At 38.6% G+C, this 19,953-nt stretch overlaps 1 protein-coding gene across 6 annotated transcripts in view; it reads right to left on the minus strand.

Moving 5' to 3' along the window:
• Positions 1 to 19,953, minus strand: part of mid2 (midline 2) — a 153,916-nt gene that overhangs the window by 86,198 nt on the left and 47,765 nt on the right. For 2 of the 6 annotated variants that reach the window (XM_008420374.2, XM_008420367.2), the window contains exon 1: positions 14,579 to 14,842. The exons of 3 other annotated variants lie outside the window; for them this stretch is intronic. The gene's annotated coding sequence lies outside the window, so the exon portion shown is untranslated. Of the gene's footprint in view, positions 1 to 14,318; positions 14,517 to 14,578; positions 14,843 to 19,953 lie in introns of those variants that run through there. One more of the 6 variants, XM_008420368.2, reaches the window with a different exon arrangement.

Below are 19,953 nucleotides of genomic sequence, written 5' to 3' on the forward strand. Positions count from 1 at the left end.
TTGTGACGCTCTTCAAACAAACACTGCAATTAGTCCAGTTTTTGTCGTTTGTTGATATTAAGAGCAGATATTATGTTCAAGTATATCAGGCCAACGCCAAAAAATACACAATGATTTTCCACACAAAGAACCAAACATAAAAGTCCTGTTCTGTGTAAAGAGGATTTAAAAGGTGGGTTTTTCTCAGAATGAGTTACAGAATTACTTAGAAGTGAGAGATCAAGGCTTCCAGTAGATAACAGGAGGGTTAAACAGAATACAGTGAATTTGCTCTGTTTTGTCCTTTTGAGTTTTCAACCTCTCATTGAACACATTGGATTTGGAAATATTTCCTGACTACTGTTATGGTACTATCTGTTCTAATCTTAAAAAGGTTCTCAGTTAAAAAAAAAAAAAAAATCTAATCATTTGTCTTGCTAAAGGCTTTACAATTTTCTCTCACGACATCAAGACACGACGTCATCTCTTCTCCAAATATAAATAGTTCAGAATCGCTGATTAGAGCAAGGCTATAAAAATGTTGTTCTTACACCTTGAATACGACTTTCTAAAGAGAAATCAAAGATAATCGTATAAATACATTGTATGGACTGGTCAATATTTTAGCAAATAGCAGATTATTAATCACTAATTCATGTTAAATCCGCATCTCTAATAGAGTTGAACCAGTTCTATTCATCCATGCAGTCTTACAGTATTTGTGGTAAATATTTACTCGGATATCTTTGCAGTTCTGTCTGATAATTCTTCAAGGAAAGACAACATGGACAAAAAGGCTTAATTTTTTTACCCAAGGGCAGTTCTAAACTGGAATATGACAACACTTTCACTAAGCAACAGGAATCTTTTATGTCTTTCCTCAAGTTGCTTCACTTTTTATTCTGAGAAAATATTTTCTAAGCAAGCGTTCTTTGATTTGACACATTTTTCCTCAGAGTCCCAAATACTGTGGAGCAAACTGTTCTCTACTTTCACCCATGAAGCTAAAAATTTGTTAAAAAAGCTAAAAAAATGAGCTAAAAAAGTTCATCCAGCAAAACTTAGGTGATGTATTCCCTCCCAGAAAACCAAACTTCTTTACTGATACTTGACACCAGTTTAGCCTCATTTTTCCATCCTTTTAATACATTCCGCATAAGCACACTACAGCACGGTGCCAAGTTGATGGCATACCTGTAACTGGAATTTTCTATAAATATGCAAATGTGCTCCAAGTTATGTGAGAAAGCAATTTACACAATGCATAAACAGTACACTCTGCTAACTAACAAAGAGCCTCTCAGAGAGAAATTGTATTTTCAGCTCCTGTACATGTACAAGTATGAGGCGTTTACCAGTCATAAGACAAATGCTTGATGTTGGAAGACTGACAAGAAATTCCTGAAAAATGTCTGAATCCTGGTAAAAAAAAAAAGAAGAAAGCAGCATTTAACTGTTAACCACTATTGAATATGCAGGCTTTAGCTGTTGCTGTTGATTTGCAACAAAACCGTTCCAGGTTGAAACGCTGGACTGTGGATCCTTTGGCGTGGAGTTGCTTTTCATTTTCATGTAAGGATTCTCTTCAAGTCCTTCAAAAATGCGAACAGCTGTCCTGTTTGTTTGTAACTCTGTGATTTACTGGTGACCTACCCAGGGACGTACCCGTTCACACAATGAGACAGGCGTCAGCCCCCGGTGACCCCCAAAGGATAAGGAGGTATAGACAAAGGATAGGAGGATGCTAAAGCTGAATTAGTGAATAACAGGATGGTGGAAATGATTAGGGTCTCACAGGTATTAATGTTTTGTATAAGAAGTGCCTCAATTCGCTGTCTCTAACCCTCACAGAACATCACAGGGCTGGTTTTTTGGGGAACAGTTGCGTTTTTCTGAATTTTACCTCATCCACATAGTTTCTTAAACCTCTTTACACCAGCCACTGGAAAGCAAAATTACACAACAGATAGAAACCATAACACAAATGAAAGACTTGTCAGAGTCATCTCAAAGCATACAGAAAGAGACACTAACCTCTTAATCTCACCTTCCCTTCTCACAGGAGACAGAGAGAGGATAATAGTGTGAAATGAGAAAATAAATAGATTATTTATCAAGTTAAATCCTGGATGAATTTTCCTATTCTGCTGGATGCTTTTGGTGTGAAACGCCTCAAGCTGCATGTTGTGTGGGACGTTCATGTCAATAAGTAAAGGGACATATCTAGAAGCCAACCCGGTTTCACGTTGGGTCAAAATCTGCACCACCTCTATCCAAAAAATCCATTTACCAGTTCAGCTTCAGTAGATGGTACCATTAATAAAGCATGAGGTGTTCATAAGGCGTTACTAGGCCATTTGGTTATTCACTGTGGCCAGCTGTCCAGCAGAAAGAAAAGAAAAATATTAAAATACAGAGGTAAAGCAAAGAAAACAGCAAAAGGAGGTCAAGAGAAATCGGCTACGAAATATAGATCACGCTCTGAGAAAGTGGAGTGGGAAGAAAAGGTGGGAGACTTTGCCATCAGTGTGTCCCCAGGGAGGGGGTTCCTGTCCTCTATCTCGCTCTACAAAGTCAAAGCCTTTCTATTTATACAACACTGTAATGTTTGGCATTTCCTTCAACGGGGGAGGTTATGGCCATTGTTTTCTTTGGCTGCTGTTCGATTGGCTCCATGTGCTCAAATGTCAGCAGCTTGTGGCTCTATTTGCTCGATTAGCTTTATTTATCAGTGAGAAAATATTGTTTGTTCTTTCTCATGATGGGAAATCTTGTCTGTGGTGAAGCAAATAGTGGATTCTGAGATTCGGGCAAGAACCAATGAGCTCAAATAGCAATTTGATGAACTGAGCTGTCCCCTCCATCTTTTGTAGGATGCTAATATACAACATGCTACAGGTTACAGCACAATTACTGCAGTATGTGACAGATCTGCGTTTGCTTATGGCGTCTGCAGCAAACATAAAGCTGTAATGATGTGCAACATATAATAGTAAGCTAATCTGTAGTGCCAATCAGTACTTCTTCATTTAAGCAGGGAAAAGCATTGTGGCTGTAATGAGCCAATTCTTTTTAAACAAAGAAAAAAGGAAAATAAAAAGAAAATAAGGCAATTATGCTCTTTGCAGTCAAAGTTTATGTATTTTTGTCATTATTGAAACCCATTAGCATATAATAATTCTTACAAAGTAGTTCGAAAGGCTCTTAAAGGGCAACAAGGAGAGGAGACTTAATTACAGGAGAACATAAATGTGTAACATTGTTAAACATTGATACAGAAGTCGAACAAGTGGGATAAATTTAAGGATCATAGACCAATTAAGAGGAGGAATAGACTGCCTCCTGGCTTCATTTGAAATCAATTTCTCTGATTTTGAAATATGTTGTTCAAAGGGACCACTCCATCTAGACTCATGGTGTCTGGATCTGTACTTCTTTCTGTCCAGACAATGCACAGATGTGTCACACATGGTTCTACTCAAACTGAGAAAGCTTCAAAGCTATACAGGTCACCATATGGGTCTTTTGTATGAACTATAGTCAGCTGAGCTTACAGCATCAGGACACAAAACAGACAGGAAAAATATTTCCAAAAGTCTGTTTTAGTTCAGAAAACCTCTGAAAAGTGCTGTGCAGTCCAGAAAGACTGAGGTGACTAATTTATAAGAAGGCAACTAGGGAAGTATCTATGCCTCTTTCACATTTCTGAGCTATTTCAATTGAAAACTTGAATGTATTTTGTGTGATATGGTTATCCCTAAAACACCTAATTTTCAATTGCTTAAAATAAAGTCTAAAACTTTGTTTTGCGTTTGTGTTAAGTCTCCTAGAAGTTTTACATATTTGGTGGGTGACTGAATTTTTCCTCAATCTTAATGAGAAAAAATAACTCAAGCTCAGTCAAATTAGATCGAAAGCAACAATGAACAACAATTTTAGATTTTGCACCTGATTTTAAATTGGTTCTGGACATTGACTGGTCCATTTTAACATAGGTATAAGTGCTGATTAGCCATTCCTCTGCTCCAGTTTCAAGAGTTTGCAGCACCTAACAGTTTCTCTCCATGTTAATGGTGATGTTTGATTCTCACAATGTAGTTGCGGATCACTGCAGCCCCTCCAGAGTTTAGGTGAATGCAAGGATTGGACTATACTCCATGAGATCTTCAAATCTTGGGTCAGTTTTAACTTTTTCATTTATTTGTTGGAAAGTATTACTCACACTAAACAATAATCTCAGACTAAGAAGCATTTTAAAAATGATAAGGATGAGATAGCTCTCCAGCAAGTGACAATGTAGGCCAAAAGCAGTTCTTGCTGACCCACAACAACTTATTAATAATAATCACACATTTCTGGCATCTGCTCAGAAATGCATGAGGAAAAAGTGCAATACAAAAAGGAAAATTTGTTTATTTGTCCCTTCAGGTTCCAGTCTTATCAGTAATCGAGAGACCAATAGAAACTGTATCATGGTATCCTGGTAAATCTTCTTAGAACAGCTGTATTTATACTGAGATTAACATATAAGGTATTGCATTAAAGTATTTTTAACACCACAAATAGTATTTATTCAAAAGGAATGAATACTGTAGTTGGTAAAGTAAATATGCTGTACATATCGTGTAAAACACTCAATGAGAGTCAATATAAAAAACACATTTTGTTGGACATAAAATCTCCAAAATATTCTTGGAAACGTGGGAAAACAAACAAGCACACACATATTTAGTATTGTCGGTGTGGCCCTGCAACAGAGGTCAACACAAATCAATAGCTAGTTAGTTTAACAATAGCTGCCTGGCCTTGCCTGCATTTTAAAAATAGCTGTTCCCCGGGGCTGTGCAAAACCAAAGAGTATAATGGTGAAGGTCAACAATGCCTACTGCCTCATCAGTACTGACCTGAGGTGATCTAAGGACTTAAAAGCCAAATAAACTCACTGCAGTCCAGCCACAGTAAGTTAGATTTATTCTCTAACAGGCGGGTTCAACTGATTTGAAAATTCACAGTCCACCTTCATGGAAAAAGTGAAACATAGTCAAAGAACATCACATTTTAGCTGGCTGACAGAAATAAAATATAACCTCCTCCAGGAATTGTAAAACAACACAGAAGAAGATCTTATGAGAATATTAGAAATTTCAAACAAGCAAAATTCCTGCTGGTGCAAATGAGTCTTAGTTTATTTCAGCTCAACGCTGTTAAGTAGATAAAAATTAGGTGTGACAGTGCTACAGGTTTTCTTTGTGCTTGGAAACCTCTATGAATACACTCTGGTAACGCAATAATGCATAAAGCACTGAAGAAATCTCATGCTCATTTGAAGTTATGCAAATTTAATAGCCTTTTGGATGCATTATGGATTGAAATCCTCTATGAAACGCTCCAGAACACTGCTCTCTCATAAGACATGATGTCCGATTACCCCCAGGTCACACAACTCTTCTGACCAGAACGTCATATTTTCACAAGAAGAAGAAGGTGTGGAGCGACCAACAGAAAGGCCTCTGGGTATGGTATGAAAAACTTTATCCCTGGCTCCTGGTGGACTGGAGCTGAGAAGTGTTTTTACTTTATTGGCTTCCACTGCTGCAGTCATGGGAAAACTAAAGTGTCCTGTATTGTCTTTATAGTCATGTAAAAAAAATAGCTGCACCCTATAATTCAGTAACTTCACTAACTACATTTGGCAGCAAAAACTTGAGGTAGCTGTTTTCTTTATCACTTTATCAGTCTCATGTTTCAGAGCAATCCTGGTTCAACCTTCTTTGCGACATTGCTAAGTTTTGACGGTCTTCAATGGTACATTTATCTATAGTTTTCCCAAATCCCACCCCAGGATTTTAATAAGGTAATGACAGCTTTTGACAGACTGCCTCAGGGCAGCTGTGGCTACTATCCTGTAGCTTCCCACCGTCAGTGTGCAAATGTGTGTGTGAATTAATGACTGTAATGAATTAATGATAAAGTGCAATACAAGTACAAGTCATTTACTATTTTCACCATTTAATGCTCTGAACTTTGAGTCAATGGAGCAACTTGATTAATTACTTTTTCAGAAATGCTGAAAAAATAAATAAGCAAGTCATTCTTTAGTAATTGACATTTCTTTGAATATAGTTGGCCTCACTTGAAAACAAGCCCAATAAAGAGCCCTCCACCGCTGTGCTTGACAGCTGGTGTGATGTGCTGGTGCTGACATGGCGTTTGTTTTTTTACAAACATGTTTTTGTGCATCATGACCAATTATCTCCACTTTAGTTGGAGCTGAATTACATTTTTCTAGAGGTTTGGTGGCATAGGCAGATGCAACTCTTCAAACCTAACTGCCTCACAGTATTACCTTTAGAGAAAACATACTTTCTAAGAAAAGCTTCTTCAACCTTTCTCTACTGTACTGTTATGAAGATTTAACACGGTAAACAGAAGCTGTAGAGCCTGAGATTGTTTTGCAATTTTGTGGTAAACCAGCTGGGATAACAAGACCCGAGAAGACTGCCAGCAGTCTCAAATTGTTTCCACCTATGAATAATTTTTAGAACAGATTATCAACTTCAGATAATTTGAATAAAAACTTATTATTAGTAGTACTTCTATAAGGCTACCATGTCTGTTAATCCACATCAACATGCTCCAGTCCAGCAATCCACCAAGATTGCGATTAGGGGGGTGATCATAATTCCTGATGTTCACTTTATTAAGGAGTTTTAATTATCACCATTTGCTGCAACATTTCCCATCAAATATTATGGGAGCAAAGTCTGTGACTACTCCCTGCTCTAAATGTGAAGGGGATGGATAGAGTTGAACTCCAGGAAGCAGTGGCTCATATTTGCAAAATCTTTGATTAGGACACTACACTGTGTGCCTAGCAAAACAAAAACAAGACTGTGAGATGATGGTGATGGGTGGTGAACACTGATTGTCTACCGCTGCTGCCTCAGCTTGCCTTAGGTGCTTGAATTTACAACAATGATTAGACTATAAATCTCTGCTTGTTTTTTTTTTATGTTCTTTTTTTCTCTGTTGGCAGAACAGACAGAGAGATGAATCTAGAAAAAAATGAGAAAGAGAGGGGAGCTGGATGTAGCCAAGAGAAAACCAGACATAAGGTCAGAAGATGAAGAGAAAGTTTGCCAGTATGTCAAGGTCACTTTTGTTACACTTACTTTGAAAACAATAATTTAACATAATGAACAAGCATATAGGAATAAGGTTGCAGGACAAAGTCAGTGTTTTGGGTGTTATAAAGAAAAATAAGTCAAATACAGGAGAAAAAAGAGGAGACAAAAAGAGCAGAACAGGCTGAGAAGCAAGAGAGAAGGTGAGAAAAATCAACAACATAAAATTGTGGGAGCTACAATAACCTGGAACATGTAACTATTCATTTTTGAACATAAAAACAACCCCACATCATGTCTAAATAAGTATTCCTCTTCATATTCCATTTGAAAAATCTTTTCCCCTGTGAAATAAAAATAACATTCATCTCTGCAACATTGATAGAATATGTGATTTGAGTAATGATGGGCCAGTAGCACTTTATTTCCAGGAAGACTTTTGGCTTGTATTATACAATCTATTTCTAGGATTGCATGTTCTCTCCTAACACTCCTAACAAGGGCCATAAATCAGCTTTGCTTCTGCCGTTTTCCCATTGTTGACAGCGAAGCCAGTTAAAACCTTGGAAGCTAAATTTTTTCTCTATTTATCCACAAAACATCTACCAAGGATCCAGAGAGGGAAACGGCTGGAGGTCAGATCAATAAGGAGGGTAAAAGAAGTGAATTAGATGTGCCAAATGTTTGAATTGCAGCTTTGACCAGTTAAATACTGCAAAAAATTAAAAGTAGTCCATACTGCACCCCACAGTTTAGAAAACAAGTAAATAAGATGAGAAAAGGAGAGAAACGTGGGGAAAAAAATCTGAGTTGATGAAGCCACTGCAGGCCTTTGCACAGTAGAGCAGTGAATAAAAACAACTTTTTGTTTTAAATTTATTGACTCGCTAAGATGATTTCTGTAGTAAAGTTGAACAATTACTCGTGGCTCAGACTGTTGTCCTAAGCCTGCAACATGAAAAACTAAACATGGACACCTCTGAAGACAACGTAGTTAGAAGTAAAATAATTATTTTTTTTTTTTTTATCACAGATCCTCTTTCAACTGGAATTATACAATGTGCCATGTGGATTTTATTTTTTGTAATTTATGACTGTAAAGTTATTGTAAAACAAAGTGCTATGATTTAATATTTCATGTTTTTCACTTAGTAAAGGCTGCTGATAAGAAAAAAAAACTAACAAAATAAACATGCCGTATCCTCTCTGCAGTGAGGGAAGATGATAAGAAACAAAGGAAGATTTGAAAGAAAACTTAGGCTAGTCCAATCGATTTAGGCCAAGATATATTTTTAAAAAAATTTTTGATTAGAATAAGAAGAAATCTTTAAAAACTATTTCAACCATTCAAAAGATAACAAACACATTTTTAATGATAAAAAAAGCATGTCTGTATAATGAGGGAAAGCTTTTTGATAAATTTTCTTGTTGGACAGAGAAACTGGTGCTCCATTGTTCTACTATTCCATCTCAGAAGTAACACTCAATATTCATTAGTCATCAGGGGGATTTTTTTTATGCAGAACTGCTTTAAAATTCAGGTTCAAAAGTTTGAAATTGTCAGATGAAAGTAAAAGAAACAATCTGATCTGCACTGAAGAAAAGTAGAAATCTTTTTGAGTGGAAAACTTGTGTAACTTTCGAGACCCAATTTTGAACTCTGGATCACAAGATTACTCTTTGTCCTTTCAGATGCAACCAGTGGGAAGAAAAACAAGGCCCTCAAAGTTTCACAGCTTAACTGTCAAAGATGTCCTCTGTGGGTACAGTTAACAGAGCAGAAAGTATTTTAAAAAACTAAGAAAGTTACAGATTTAGAAAAATTTGCTGCTAAAATGGATAAAAATCCCTTTGAGAAAAAAAAAAATATCAAAGAGTCTGTCTCGCTTTAACAATCTTCAGGCAATGAAACTCTCTAAAAGTAAATGATCCCATTTACTTCCTTTATACTTTCAACCAAAAAGGGAAAGACTAACCTTCCCATTCATTAAAGAAAGACTTAATTTAAGAAAAATATGAAAATGACACTAGTTTTAGAGAGCTGGGATGTTTAGTGCAGTGCTTAATAACTTCCTAATGCATGCAGCGAACCTCCTATAGCTCTGGTGGTCCAGAAATGGCCCTCGTTATGGACGTTCACTGCACTGAGTACAATGAAAGTATCAGAACAGAAATATGTGGATGTCTACCACATCGTATATCTCCATGCTGCGTGGGTTTGTACTCCCACAGCTATTCTCTTGATCAGTGCTTCAGATTAAAACCACGTCCTTTATTGAATGAATTTGGAGTTTTCCTTTTTTCTTTTCATAATTTATTACAGCCAGCTTTCCATCATAGAATGTGCAACTTCTCCTCAATAGACAGTTGAGACAATTCATTTTGTTTCTTAAATGTATGTGGCTTTTAATAATTTGGATGGCATAAAGTGATCACCTGATGTGTACAACCAGGTTCCTTTACTCATTTCTGAAGTCGAGTTTGACACTTTCCATTTAATGCAAATGTAGTTTTGTTGCTCCATTCAAAAACGGATGTCTCTTTGCAAACCCCTCATTTTGTGGAAATCGGCTGGCGATTGGAGGCAGACGATAAACGGGTCAATCACTCAGGTCACTGGCAAGATTGAAACCCACAAATGTGATCTTTTTACAAACCATGCGAAGTGCAATCAGGGTGCCCTGACAAAAGCTTCAGTGTGGACATGCGCTGAGGGTAGCGGACTCATCTTAGCCGGTGTTGGGTAGCACTATAGAATTTTAGCAAGCTATTTTGTTTGACATGCTGAGGCATGTCTGTGGTTCATACTGGCTGTGAGAGAGAGTATTTAACCAAATAACAGGAAGGCATAACGGGAGTACAGCAAAGCTGCTCGTCTTAATCCTCTGTCGGTGATGGAAAAATATAATTTTGGAAATGTTGGCAGCATTTTAGCAATCTCAGAGATACAATATTGATTATTTTTTCCAAAGAAGGTACATGGAGACATCTGTTTTTATAGCTCTATAAACAGCTAAAATAAGCTGACAGTTTACTAGTTGAAAGTCTAAACTCAATCACTTTGGGGTTTTATAAATAGTCACACCCTATTTTACAGCCACTGCTTTCTCACCCAGAATCTTTAAAATGCTTGCACTCTCAATATAAAGTTTGGCCACCTAGTTTCAAAAAAATACATAAATAAGTTAGGGCTTCGTCACTAGTATAAAACAGACAAAAAGATTTTTAATCATGTTTCAAAGATTGAGTTTTACCACAACACTTTAAAACCATCAACTTCCCAGACTGATTTTGTTTTTAAATCCCTATTTTAATGATTTTATATGTGTATAAAGAATAACAGAAAGGGGGGGAAAAAATTGTAAAAAATGGTCAAAAGTTTTTTAACAGACCCGTGCCAGCTGACTCAAGTGATTTAGTAGACCTGCTGAGAAGAATTAGTGGAATTTCTCCCTTTCTAGATTTGTTGCACAAAACTGGAATAATGTCACTAATGGCAAGGCGTGGAGCAGAGGGCAATGATTTAAAACCACAAGGAGTTTGAATGCATAACCTCTACTGGTATGTGCCTTGACTGCATAAAACTGTCCACCCACACAGATTAACTGTATTTGGGTCCAAGTTGCTCCTGCCGTGATGTTCAGATATTATGTTCTTGTAAAGATATTACTGGAAGCTACCAGAATGGCCACCTGAAAGTTTCCTCAATGTAAAGGAGAAGACTTTTAGGGGAAGGGCGTTTTAATGTCAGATGGAATTAGACATCAGACTCACGTTATACCTGAAATCAAGATGAAAAAGGTATTGTCAGAGAAAAGGTGGCCTAACTTGAATTAATTAATGTAGAAGACAGGATTTTCCTTCAGATTTAGTGTGCAAGGGCATTTGAGGACATAATTATGTGTGAAAAAGACAACTTGATTTATGATCTGACAGAAACCTGAAGACAGAATGCCAAACTACGATACATGCCATAAATTATTTAACAGAACAAAGAGGGAAATCAGAGATATTTTTGACAGCTGACACTGTGAAGAGTAAGGACGTACCGCTTTGAAACTGACTTTTCACTATCTCATTATTGTCTGATTCTTTGTTATAGAAATGCATAAAGACGTCCACTGGGTACAGGCATCAGCCTATCTTTTGTTTGGTTGACTATGACCAATAATCAGCTGCCCTCTCTCTTGAAAATCTGATCTTTGTTTAGTGAGCACATAAAATGTAAGGGCTACCAGATTATGATGAACAGAAACACTTTTCACTCAGTTACTGAGAGAAAAAGACTAATAATTAAAAAAAGACTTGTTAAATGGAAATTATATTTTGTACCACATGTTGAGACATGTGAGTCAATCAGACCAAGAGGAATCAAGAGAGAAAAAGACCTCCAGCAAATAACAGGAAGGTTGAACGTGAAGTTTAATTGTACTGTTTTATACTTTTGAGGTTCTAAGATATGCTTGTCCTTGCAGAAGTTCAATAAGCTGCTACTTTCTCCCAAGAAGTTCACACGGAGTTTTGTTTTAACAATAAACACCATAGATTAAGGTAAACACCTTCATATGATGCAAATATGTCAACACCAAAAGAGTCTGTTTTGAGTTGTTCTAAAACAGAATTTAGTGACAGATCAGGACAAGAAGATTAGGCATATAACATTTCGAAAGATTTTCTTTTAATTTCGTAGATTCCAGATCTTAAAGAGAACCATAAACAAATTCAGTAGGTCATGATTCACTTTTTATTTAGTGATTATATGAGCATTAATGTACAGAAGGAAAAACCAAATAGGTTAGTTTTTAAAACTATTACAATTCTATAGAAAAAAGCGTGACTATACCTTGGGGCTCTAACAGGAAACAACAACCACTTTTCCTTGGGGTAAAGAGAGAGATGGATAGAATGAGACAGGAGAGAGGAAGGGAGGAGGAGCGGAAAGGGACCACAGCAAACAAGCCTATAGATAGAAAGACGGTCAGCAAAGCAAATGTATGGCATTTGAAGCTTTAAGCAGCAGCCTGGAGCATTGATTCTGCTCTTGTCTCTTTGAGATGGGAGCATCCATGAGTGTGCTGATGTGTAATCAGTCTGATGAGACGTGTTGTGTAATGGTATGAGACAGTAAGCTTCCAGACCTTCAGAAAAGCAGAAGTAGGGAAAGTACTTAAGCTGGTGTAGAAATGCACTGACAGTGATTTTCCCAGCCGATACAAAAACTCAGGTTTTACTCTGCAATCGCCAGTTCCGATTGAAATTTAATCAGATTTTTTTTATCTTAAGGACTAAACATACATCAGGTTCTTCGACAGAGGTAGAGTTAACACAGATCATAGAGGATCGAGCCAATCTCTGGTTGACTGATTGTGGTGCTTCTCCGTCCCAGTGTACTGACAAAGCGTACACTAAGGATGACTGGGTTTGTATCTTAGTTCATCTTTAGCACATTGTGCTCAAACAGTTGCCACAGACGCAGTGGGAAAGAGAAAATGGATGAGTTATTGATTCAGACAAAGGTGGCTGCCAACGAAAAGCCAGACATTTTACAAGGCCAACATTATCAAATAACATGAGAGGTTAATGCTTCCCGCCGTGCAACACATACAAAGGGACTCAAAGCAGCATGAACAGCAATCGTGCTCCCTCACACCGTCAGCTGAGCTCAGCAGGATTAGCAGAGCTCAGTTGAGTTTTATGTTTGGCATTCAGCACAAGCTACAGATAAATTATAGGTGACAACTAGACACCTCTCTGACAACTTTGTGCATTTTATCACAATTTGACACAGCCTTAATTTTTGGGAAGCATACTGTAGCTCACTTCACTGTTGCAGAGAAGGTATTGCAGAAGTTTTCTCATCTCTAGAACCCCTTTTGTAGTTTTTCAAGAGTACTAAAATAAAATTAAACGTGTTTTTTTTTTAGTATTTGGTGTGGTAGCCCAATGTAAATTAGTATATATTTGCAATATGGAAAAAAGACAAAACAAATATATGGTGTGCAAGTCTGATGTACACATAATAATGTACATAATGTACATATAATAATGTACATATAATTCTCATTGGGAGAATCAGGAAATAAATTAAGTACAGTCCTTTATAGACTGGCAAGAAGAAAATCATTGTTGATAAAAGCAAGTCATGTTGTAGTTTGTCATGTAGGGAACAACAAACATGTAAATAAAGATGCTCTGGCCAGATGTGTACTATAAAACATTTTGTGGCAGAAAGTTAACTTTACACATGAGCCTTACCTCACCATCTCCATCCTAATCCAACAGCAGCAGCATCATGCTGTGGAGATGCTTTTCTACAATTGAAGTTAAGGAGAGTTGGTGGGAAGATTGTTGAAATTGAATACGTGGTAATTCTGGGAGAAAACATGTTAGAGATGCCAAAAAGATGGGCGGAGGTTCACTTTCCTGCAGGACAATGACTCCAAATGTACAGCCATGGCCCAGTCAAAGTCCAGAACTAAATCTAACTGAGAACCTGTGTGGTTTTCTATGCAGCCTGGCTGAACTTCAGATGGTCTTCAAAGAAGGAGCAAACTATATGTCTGCAGTCTACTCAAGACATGCAGAGCATGTAAGACAACACTCCAAAAAAAAAAAAAAAAAAAACGTGTCGCTCTAATTGAACCAAAAGAAGTTCTCACAAAGAACTTCTCAATCATGCAGTGCTTCGTGTTGATCTATCCCATGAAATGTAAATAAAATCAACTGAAGTCGTGGTTGTAACTTGTAACAAATTGGGAAGAGCGTTAAGGGAAATGCAAACTTTTGCAAACCACTTTAGATTTGACTTATAGAATCAGGGGTCTGTGTTAATCATTTTTGGTTTAGCAACTCAGAAAAACATGTGTTAAATTATATATTAGAACAAGGGTGACAGTAATACAGTTGTAGTATGTTGGCATTTAAGAAGCAGACAGCCGACGCATGAATTTTCATTGAGATGTAAGAACCCGACGAAAAAAAAAAAGGACCAGCTGTCAACAGTTCAGCCACTGGATCCTGACCGGCTTTTATGCGTCTTTTTATGTCACTCTCATCACCAAAATGAGTGGGATCCGACAACTCCGTTGCGCACTTTGATATTACATAAACAGCAAGCGTCTCAATTTAAATGCCATTATTTTTCAATTATTTTCTAAGATAAAAGGTGGAAACAATCAGCCATTTAACTTCCATCAGTAATTACCAGCAGCCTACCTCAGACATGATCGTACGCTTTCGACTCGAGTCCACTCACGAGAAAAGCGTAAAGCCAGACGCGTCAAGTTAGAGAAGAGAAAAAAAAAAAAATCCCCGCTGACAGTGGGGGAAAAAAATAACCACCGGCTCCCGTTTCTATTCCCGGGCGTCTCTCCGCCTGCGTGTGTGCGAGCGCAGCCACAGAGCTGAGCCCCACTTCACACCAAGACCGAGTCAGACACCTCCAAGGGACGAGGGGAGGGGTTTCAGACACCTACCAGCTTTACGTGCCCGACGCTCTCTTCCTGTGACATCTTGGAAGTATCCCGAAATGATATAGGGGAGAAAAATAAAAAATAAAATAAAAAAATTACAGAACTCGGTTAAAGAGCTAGTCTGAGTACTGCAAATGACTCATTTCCTTCTGTTGGAGACCCCGCGTAAAGAACTCCAAAACGACAGCCCCCCGGAGCGCTCCGTCTGTCGGCCAGACTCAGAGCAAGTCAGCTGCACCGCTCCGCCGGCGAAAGCTCCCAGGCAAAGCGAAATGTTCAAACTTTGGAAAAAACGAGAGAGAGGGAAACAGAGCAAGAGGAGGGAGGGAGGGAGGGAGGGAGGCGGACAATCACAGGAAAAGCGGCTCCTCCTACCCTCTCAATACAAAACGCAGAAGCAAGCAGACACAAGGTTTCAGGGCTTTGTGCTCCGCCTGAACTGAGGAGCACAAAGTGTTAACGCCTAGTTAACTCACTGAACGTGTGTTTTAGCAGCAGACTGCAGGTCACACTTTGAAGCGGATTTATTTAAAGAATTTCGAGGAGTCAGACAGCGAGGTCACACAGGGTTAATTCACCTTCATGAAGCTGTTTTCCACTGAGGATGACAAATGTGGCCACATTTTCTTTTTCCACTTTCTTATTTTGGAAAATGATGTAACCCTGAGCAATAAATGCAGATTCGTAATTAAACATCATAGACTTTTCATTATTATCATTTAGTAAAGCAGGAAACTAGAGAAATTAGGGCCTTAAATCCTAAATGGCCCGGGGACATCAGTTAAAATATTCATAGATCTAGACTTAAGCAGATATTTCATAATAACAGCTCTATTATGCTTTAATTCTATCAACCATCCTTGTGTTGTGGACGGACAGGATGCTTGGCATTTCTACATATAAAAGTAAAATCTGAGAAATTTGCTGCGCATTTGTACACAGCCCCATTTACTGTGATGCCCCTGAATAAAATCCAGTTGCCACCAGGAGTCACCTAAGTAGTACAAAGAATCCAGCTGTTTACATCTATAGCTTTTCTGTGAGGGTCTCAGAGGTCCATTTTCTGAAAATGGAAGGAGTATTGAATAACACAGAGGCTAAACTGTTTCCATGAACTGACAGACTGGACAATGAAATTAGTAAAACAATAAAAATGCCTGTGGTTACTCTGGAGAAGGTGGGTGGTTCGACTGAAATGTTTCAAGAAGAAAGTTTTTGTTGAAGGGAAGCCATGAGATGGCCCACTTAGCAGTGGTGGGTGCAACACATTGACAGGATGCTTTACTTCAGCAGAGGAAGGGAAGCAGCTCTGAGTGGACAGGACGATGGAATTTGATATTCACTGATGCTTTCTATTTTATCTGGCTAAGCAAAACAACAACAACAAAAAATATCCTCCTGAATCAAAGTGTTGGTCCTACAAAGCTATGGCTCAGTGGGATGAAATACAATTGCAGGTCACACATTGAGCATTTTTAATTGTACAACATTTTGAAAACCAGGTGTACCTTTCCATCCTCTTCATAGCTATGTGCTACTTTGTATTGGTCCATCACCAGACATTCAGTTTGTGTTTGATTTCTATTAACTCTATAATAGTTCAGGAGGTACAAATACTTTCACTAAGGACTATATCCCAGGGCTTTCTTTGAACTTTGTTCTTCTGATCAGCTGTCGATGTGTGTTCTGCCACTTGAACATGTGTGTGTTTAATTGGAAACAATGCAGGGGTTAAGAGGCAGACTGGCCCGACAGGTTGCTGCCGTTTGCCTGTCGTGACCTGCACCTGTGCGACCTCTAACAGCTTGGCACGTATTTCTTTTTTGTGTGCGTCGTCTGATGCTTTGTTGCTGCTTTTGCAGTGAGGTCACCCTTTCAAAAATAAACACAGGCACAACATAGTATACCCTTCAATAGTGCAGACATCACTTATTGTTTTACCATGAACATAAAACTATTGTATTGTAAAATGTGTCAGAAAATTTGTCACGTACCAGTTTCAACAGCAGCAACGTGAATAGAGCCATTGGTGCAAGGGTTGCTTAATTAAGCAGTGTCACTTGCTGACTAAGACAGAGGTTAGACTCAGATTTCTGCTTCTACAACACAACAGGGAGACTGTTGTGGGCTGAACAGTGCCAGACAAGGTGTGTCCTTACAAGCAGGTGTGTCCTCAGACTATCAACAAGATGTTACCGTGCTAAGTGTCTGGGGGTCCGCTCACAACCTTCACAAGTTCACATCTCGCCATGTTTGCCCATCTGTCTAACTTCAAAGTCTCTGCAAACACATTTTTTAAGGCAATAAAACCTGCCTTTTTGTCCCCCATATGCAAAACCTCGCTTGTGAACAATTAGCTTGAACAGCTGTGCTATGAGTTGACCGTATCAGGTTATTTCTGTTTGCTTGGCTCTTTTGTTACATATGTTAAAGAGCTGTAGTCGTGCTACCAGACAAACGGGTTGACAAGAACTTCAGTCCGATCAAATGATAAGAAAAGTTATGCACAGCTTTGTGAGTCTAAGAGACTGACTACAATTTCCACTTCAGCAGAAGATGAGCGACTTGAAGACTTCTGTTGTGATAAAACACAGAGCTGAGACTGAACCTTATCTTGTTCTTTTCCTTCCTACTTAAGCTGTCTTTGTAAGTGAAGTAATACAAATAACATGCTGCACTGAGTACATAGTAAGACCGAGTTGTGAGTGAATATCGTGCCTATTCCCGGCAGGAGGTATTTTGAGCTTTAATAGGTCTTTAACCCTTTGAGCCTGAAAGAACGCCTGGCTGATTGACTGTGCAAACTAAGCCTGGATTCAGCCTGAGGCACCCACCAGTGCTGTCTTCACTTACTGACCACACGGACATCTGAGTTGTCTGAGCCAGGCAGTGAGCAGCATTGAGCAGGAGCTTTTAGCATCCGGCACTCTAAATGAACTCAGTGTTTTGTGGGTTGGTGAGCACTAATGTATGTTTACTCACCATGCGTTCAAAGCATCTCCTTTCTTTACCGCAGCGATTGGTCACAGGATTGCTATTGACATTTTGTTTGAAGCCAGTTTCTTTTTTAATCTCTCTCTTTTTCATTCTGAGCCACTGAGACTCACTTCCAATTATGCTGTAACACCCGTGTGATTACAGCAACCATATTAGCAAATATACGGCTGATAGCAATGGATTACAGTCTTAAGATTCCCACTAACAAAGAAACCTTTTGGCTTGGGCAGACTGGAAATGTTTGCAGAGAAAGTTGGCAGATACTGTACTACTTCACTTGAGTCATGCTGAGCTTACTGATGGCAAATGATGAAGCAGAGTCATTTGTCATCTTTAGGGTTATAGCAATGCATCCAGTCTATGAGACAAAACAAGTTGTGATATTGGGCTTAAAAGAGAAAACTATGACTACCAATGGTTTAAAGAGTCTATAATTAGTGCAGAAGAATTCATTCTACATTTGACCAGACTATATATATGGATTTTGTGCTTGTCTAAGTTGGTCCTGAAGGTAAAAAGTAGTTAAGTAGACGGGTTAAAGTGGGCTTTAACCCGTCTCTGTTCAGTCGAGAAAATCAAGTTCAGGTTTGACCAAAGTTGCAAGTCTAAACTTGGATCTCATGTAACTACTATCAAACGTAGCATTTTACAATCTTTACTTGTGAGTGCGTTCTTTTACTGGTTGAATGCCTAAAATAGAGAGATGTACATTAGCCTTTTTAGGTCATACTTACATGATCTACATGCATTTAATATGCTCCACAATCAACTGAATGATTGAAGGCAATCCACATTATGCTCCTGATCCACCTCTGGAGGTAGTCATCAATTCATAATCACTATGAACTGTGAGGGTTAACATGAAATCACGGAACGAGTGTCATTTAGAACAAAGCAATAGAGCCAGGAGCTGCAGCACCAAGATCCACACAGAGAAGTGACATCATCATCCAGCGTCCATCTGATGTAAGAAACATGTCCATTAGCAGAATCTGAAGCAGATAAGACACACTGAGGTTGATACACAACAACTTGCATGGTATCTAAAGAACTGCATAGACTTAGGCCTGCATGAAGATTGAGACGAGCTCAGCACTAGAGAAAATCCTGCACATTAGATGAATGCTGCATGTGTTAGGTCACACCCCACAAAAATGGCTGGATGATCTGAAAGCTTGTTTTTGCAGAACTATAATTCAAAAGGGTCTATTGTCATAACTCAGTTTTGCTATTAAACAGCACAACAATTAGGAAATCCCACTGGTTTGTCAACTTGCTACTAGAGCGAGGTTAACCCTTGTATGCTGAAATGGGGTCCAGCCAACCCAACACACGTAAAACTTGTATCATTTGCCACAGTCCTCTACGTCTACCTCAGTCCTTGCATGCACAAGGGTTAAGTTAGACAAAAAAGAATACCCAAAATGTCGCCTCATATAAATTAGTTTTTACTGCAGTTTTTGCTTCTAATATAGAATAACCAAGTGTTGTCAGCCAGCCCAACGATCGGGCTTTACTATCCAACAACAGGTTTTATTAGAGAAAATAAAGAATTTCTCCCTTTCTTACATCAGAATGGAGTCTCAAACATAAACATAGGCGTCAAGATTAATGTACGTACTTACCTTCTTCCCGGAGGTTTTAAAACAAGCTTCCACTGATACTGCGGTTACATAGTGCAAATCAAGTCTCGTGACATCTTATTAATAAGATCTATATCGATGATCACCAGACCTGGAATGATATTTACACAAAGTTGCGCAGTACTGTTTGAGCTGCGATGGACCATTTTCCAAGTTTTACTGCAATATTTACATTTACTGACAAATCCATGAATCTTATAACTTATATATGAGGCACATATTTCCATCACGCACAAGTGACAGCAAGGAGTGTGTGTGTGTGCGCTGATGTTCAGTCTCTTGTCCATCAACAATAATAACTGTGTGCAGGGGAGAAGGAGGAACTGAACCAACAATCAACAGACTAATGAAATATTTTTAATCAACAGCAGAAGTGAATGTATGGCCATGATATCTGCACAAGTTCACAGAAGCAGCTCATGTTTGATGGTATTTATATAAAAGAGGCTCAGTTCAGCTAACATTGGCATTAGGAAAAGAGTGATGAATTCATATGAAGGACGACGGGTAAGTGACAGAATGAGGACAAGCTGAAGGAGTGAGGCTGCTGTTGACAGTAAAGCCGTTGGACGACGGAGACTTGGCCTCGCCATTGTGGTGCTGCGGCCCAGGCATCGGGGCAAAGCACATATCAAATTACCATCAGCTTAACAACACTTCTCTGAGAGTGTGTGTGTGTGTGTGTGTGTGGGTGTGTGTGTGTGTGTGTGTGGGTGTGTGTGTGTGTGTGTGTGTGTG

Source organism: Poecilia reticulata, linkage group LG10, assembly GCF_000633615.1.
Source record: "Poecilia reticulata strain Guanapo linkage group LG10, Guppy_female_1.0+MT, whole genome shotgun sequence".
Lineage (NCBI taxonomy): Eukaryota > Metazoa > Chordata > Actinopteri > Cyprinodontiformes > Poeciliidae > Poecilia > Poecilia reticulata.